This window comes from Squalius cephalus (assembly GCF_949319135.1).
Source record: "Squalius cephalus genome assembly, chromosome: 21".
NCBI lineage: Eukaryota > Metazoa > Chordata > Actinopteri > Cypriniformes > Leuciscidae > Squalius > Squalius cephalus.
In genome coordinates, this window is record NC_137142.1 from 34,843,541 (window position 1) to 34,849,540 (window position 6,000).

The window sequence follows — 6,000 nt, forward strand, 5'->3', positions numbered from 1 at the left end:
GATTCCCATTGCCAGCAAAAGTGTGGATAGTGATAAGTAGTAATGCATGTTCATATGAAAATATACCAGTAATGATCATTATTTCTTGTGTGCCCAAAAAGAGCAGCTTTCTCTTTAAGGACTAACTATCCAAACTGAGCATCTCTGTTTACATTCATCCGAAAACCTACAAATTCAACACACACACATCTAAAGACACGCCTTGAACTCTCGTCTGTAAGGACACGCACATTCTCTAGATGCATGAAAATGCAAGAGGATAGAGATGAGCCAATATCAGATATGACAACACCGACTCCAAATCCCATAATGCACCTGTGCCAGGGAGCACATGAGTTTTAATCAGTCAGAACAAACAAGCTTCATCCATAATGTGTGCCCATCTGGTAACAGCAGCGGGACAGCAGGGGTCACGATTACCTTGAATGTAAATTGGTAGAATGGTTCACAGAATACAAATCACACTAATATATACTAGGGTTTGACGACAGACGATGATAGTGTGTAATGACAATAACCAGAGATATCGTCAACAGCATCAGCTATATCAAGAGGATTTGGCATTTCCAATTAATATATAAAATTATTATTAGGCGAGGCGATTATTATTATTAATTAATATTATATAATATTTAGCATAACTGACACTCTGCGAGGATTATATAAAGGCTTAGCCTACTCATCATTGGAAAACTTTTAAAAACGTTTACGTGTATTATATTAATGTTGTCACGATACAATACCTGACTAAAATACCTCGACACCGATACTGAATCGATACCGCGGCAACAAAACTAAAACAGTAAATTAATACTATGACAGGACTTATTGTTATTGTTTTATAAATTAATTTTATATTAAAGTTATTCATTCAAGCAGTGGGTGGTTTTCTATTTTCTTTTGATGTTTGATTAACATTAATATGAGGCTGCTGTCACTTTAAGACCTGCACGGATCCAATATAATGATGCACATGTAAACGATGCACACGATTGTGTTAACGTGAATCAAACATAAATCATACACCAAATTTCAAAAACAACTTGTTCAACACAAAATACTTCTCTTCTCATTTTTGAATTGATTCGATGTTTACATTTTGATGATTAATTTAAATCAAGCCATTAAAAATGGAAATCAGATTAATGAGTTAATTTAAATTTGTTTAAATGTTTAAATATGTCATTTTGGTGATCAAAGATGAGTTTTAAGGGATAAAATGATTGACTACAGGGGGACTTTAAATGTAGACATCAGTGCTCTCTGACACTGTTGACAAAACAATCCACAATCTGAGGCATTATTTCTAAGCTGTCCTCTTTATGAAATTATGGTAATTCCGACCTGATGGGACAACCTCGATTCAGAAGTTTAGCTGCTTACAACAGTGAAAATCCCAAAGGATATTTCATTCAAGTGAGGACTCAAGAGAAAAAATAATGGATCAGCTGTCACACTTTCTACAAGATTTGTCACTACAGTTTGCAAAGAGCCCAAAGGTCAAGGCAGAGGAAGATAGAAAACCGAAATCAAGACAAGAAACACCCACACAGCTGAAAATGCAGGAAGATCCAGAGAGATTCTTCCACTACTAGGTGAGCAACACGACAACCCTCCCACCGAGCCAGAGATAATGTGATTGATAGCCAATCAAGCCTGTAAGACTGATGGGAGTTGCCACTTTAGGAAGGCCATCAATGATCATAGCCTTTGTCCCTTGTGTGGAATCATTGCTATATTGTTTTTGACCTTCAGTAGGACAGAATCCTGCAGTCATTCATGACACCAACCACCATCCAGCCTCTCAACCCAACTTTCATCTGATGGACGATACAACAGGGCAAGTAGCAATTGACAGGTGAAAATCATAAATCTCATTAATTGCATGGCCTTCACGTGAAGACAGAAATGTTTTTATTATGAGCTCTGACCTCATGAACGACCAAGAAAATTTACAAGTGGGAACCCATGTTGTTTTAGTGCCATTGATATACTATGAGATTTTGTAACTATTTTGGAATTAATTAATTTGGAACAATCAACCTAATGGTTGACTAACAGTATATAGAGGATATGCATTGACGTCACTTTCCCTCAGCCGGCCTGAGTGGCTGAAGAGCTGAGTGACTGGATTTAATGGGGGAAACTAAGAAAACACAAGTAAAACAAACAATTATCACTTTAAACTAAAGGTTGGACTGGATATAGTGTTCCTTACAGCTTACCACAGATCCACAGTGGATATTGACATGAAGCCAGGAATCGTGTTTCCTGACATTTCATATTAGCCTGATTTCGACGCCAGGGAAATACATAAAGCAAATTTGCCTGTTAGCGCTTTATATAAATACAATATAGGTCTAAATCCATATGATCATTTATATCAATGTTATATGTCTCATCATATCGTCCAGCCCTAAAACTTGTATAGTTTTTTGTCAGTGTTTATTTAAAAACATCAAATTATGCAGAATATACGATGGTAAATAATTAATGAGTTGTTAATACAATATATAACAATACAATATATAGGGTATGATTTTACCCATAAATTCAGCATACTGACACAAAATGATAACTATAAATCCACCTTTCTCTGCCTGGATCCAGTTGTTTCTGTGAATCACAGCGATCCATTTGCTTCTCTGTTCTGTAGCTTTCTGTAAAAATATACCTCAGATTTCTTGTCAAATCTACTAATACAGTCAGTCTCAAAGCTCTGTCCCGTTTTAGATGTGTTTTGTGTGTTTTTTGCGGCATTCACGCTGATAGCCAATGTTGCCACTTAGTCTTTTTGCCACTCAGTGGGCGATGACATCACGCGCATACACACTGTTGGCCGATGTTAAATATAATAAAATTGATAGAAAACTTCAGAATTTTTTTTTCAGACTCAGATGCACGACATGTCATTGAAGGCAGCATTAGTGAAGTAACCGGATCATAAACTCTCCTCGACGACTAACACAAAAGTTTAATATTTGCACTTAAGTATGAGCAATAGTTGACAAAATATGAATGCATATTTCACTGCCCTGATTCTAACACTCTCTATATATTTAGTTTTCCACTCTACTTTATCAGAAAAAGTAAACACAGCTCCACTATGAGAATTCTGTATTTTTTGAGCGCCTGATCTACATCCTCACACTTGATGTGACGGGGGAATGTGACTCTGAAAATCCCGGTTCTGGAATTTTGATGATAAGGGGAGACGATGTTCCCCACTCATTTATGTTAATCCTGTTCATTCCCACTCCTACATTTTCCCTGCATGTCATGCTTGACTCAAGAACTGCTGAGGGACCGACATCAGCATATTGAGCCATAACACTGTGCAATGCTATATTACATCTCATCCACAGCTGTAACACATACTAATACATGCGATTATGAGATAAGCATTATCTGACGACACAAGATTATCTCTGAATATATATGCACTTTATACAGTGCAATTATAATATGAAATGCACTAAAAGATAGTAATGCAAGACAACCAATCACATTATCCAAATCTTCAACTGCAAACGTGCCAATAAATTGAGTTTGCCAATGATTGCCAGCCAAACCACTCAACGCCCTAATGAATGTCATTTATGTTACACAAGGCATATGTGACAGACACATTTACATTATATAACATTCAACAACACATGTACAGATTTTTCTCTGCACATTACATTTATTCAGTCTGAAATAAGGGATAACTGAAGACGAATCGCGCGTTACATGGATCGAACTGATCACGTGCTGTCGGAAATGTCCTACTTCCCACTTTTGAAGTCGTGATTACGAGCTTATCACATTCGAGTTTTGATTTGAGAGGGCGTTCATGTCCTATTGTTTAACTAGGAAACTAGTATTTATGATAATTCCTGTAGGAAGTGAAGGCAGCGTTAATTATTGTATTCTTATCCAAGATACACATTCAAGACACTATGTCAAGAGTTCACAAAAACATACTCCATAAAGCATCATTCTAATCATTTTTACATTTTACTTAACTTAGTAAAATTTAATTAGCTAATTCTACTAATTTCAAAGCTATTTTTAACTGCGTAGCCGTCGAGTTCACTGGAAACGTCAGAAATCCAGTCAGCTTTCTCTTACCTGTGGCGCCGTGTGTAAACGGGCATTTCTCAGAAATATCAGGATGATCTGAGCAGCGGGTTCCACAGAGACATTGATCTCTACTTGACATCCAAATGAAAGTAGTTATTAGCAGTACTTTATTCCGGTTTATGTACGCGCGTTATGAGCAAGCGTCCGCGAAGCTGCGCGCGAGAGCAAATGATTCCCATGCGCGCGCTCTGACTGGGAGTGATTTGCGCGCCAATCACGCGCCTCCCGCTTTTTCCCCCAAAAAAGAGATTCGCTTAGTCAGTGTTTGTGATTGACAACCGTGTTTACTATCAAGGATGACTTACTAGTAGGCTACACAAGAGCGGAGACTGTCTGTGACCAGGTAAGCGATTTATCCAGCCTTCAGTTAACTGTGGAATCCCGTTTGACCCACAATCTTAATTAGGCTATGACATAAAAAATCATAATAAAAACATTTTTTAAATGGCATAAAAAGTAGAAATTATGAAATACTAAGTCATATTTATGACATGGAATGTTGAAATTATGAGATAAAATCGAAGCGAGGACACATACAACATCATAATTATGAGATTAAAACATTATGACTTTCTATGCCTGTCATAACAGTTTGTCATAATTTCTACATTTTAATGTCATTTGTCTTAATTTTGACATTTCTCATAATCTCTTGACTTAGTATGTCATAGTTACGATTTACAGTAATGTTTTTTTATGTTATGTGGCAGAAATGGGCTTTATACTTTTGAATGGGAGTGTATAAACACTCACAAACACACACACACACACACACACACACACACACACACACACACACACACAGAAACACACATTCTCTCTCTCTCTCTCTCTCACTCACACATGCAAACACAAACACAAACACACACACACACACACACACACAGAAACACACATTCTCTCTCTCTCTCACACACACACACACACACACTCTCTCTCTCTCTCTCTCTCACTCACACACACACTCCCACATGCAAACACAAACACACACACACACACACACACACACACACACACACACACACACACTCTCTCTCTCTCTCTCTCTCTCTCAAACACACACACACACACACACACACACACACACACACACACACACTCTCTCTCTCTCTCTCAAACACACACACACACACACACACACACACACACACACGCAAACACACACACACTCTCTCTCTCTCACTCACACACACACACTCCGAACTTGCACAGTGTACGCCCGCCTTAACTCTTGTAACCATAGTGACTGTGACAGATAAGTAGCTAAATATCAGCTTTGCACTTCAAGAAAATAATTTTTCCTCCAAGTTCTGTATTTTGATCCACTCCTGGTACTCCTGCTCAAATACTCTCTGTAGGAATATATAAATGTTGACAGGAGTGAAACTAGTTGTCAGTTCTGCTGATGTACCGCATCATCACACACAACACCGGCTCTCAAAATGTGTTTTTAACCCCTAAAAGTTTTGTATTCAAACAGTTTCGACACCAAGGTCGTGGGTTCGATTTCCAGATAATGCATGAACTGAGAAAAATGAATGCAATGCAAGTCACTTTGGATAAAAACATTTGACAATGCATAAATGTAAGTGTAGCAATGACTAGTGTATTTGCTGTTATAAACATAATACATGGTTTTATGTAAACAATACATGCAATACAACAAGAAATACAATTCTTCAGGTTTATTTTTTCCTTAAAATGTGTCTTCATTGAATATGGAAGACAAATTGGTAATGCAGTCATTGTTTAAGGTTAATCGGGTAATAATAATTCTGTTTTAAAACGCTTACCAGAAGCTCTTGAAACTGTGGGAATGATCATTTAAACACAACCACAAGAAATGCATTTAGATGAGCTTCTTCTCGATGTTTG

The 6,000-nt window shown here is 37.4% G+C and overlaps 1 protein-coding gene across 1 annotated transcript in view; it reads right to left on the reverse strand.

Moving 5' to 3' along the window:
- The window catches only part of LOC307148896 (gamma-aminobutyric acid receptor subunit pi), a gene marked incomplete at its 3' end in the record, with an annotated part of 59,525 nt that extends 55,224 nt beyond the window's left edge, over positions 1–4,301 (reverse strand). Inside the window, exon 1 of the mRNA XM_079854832.1 lies at positions 4,114–4,301. The remainder of the gene's footprint in view (positions 1–4,113) is intronic.
- Positions 4,302–6,000: the final 1,699 nt, after the last annotated feature.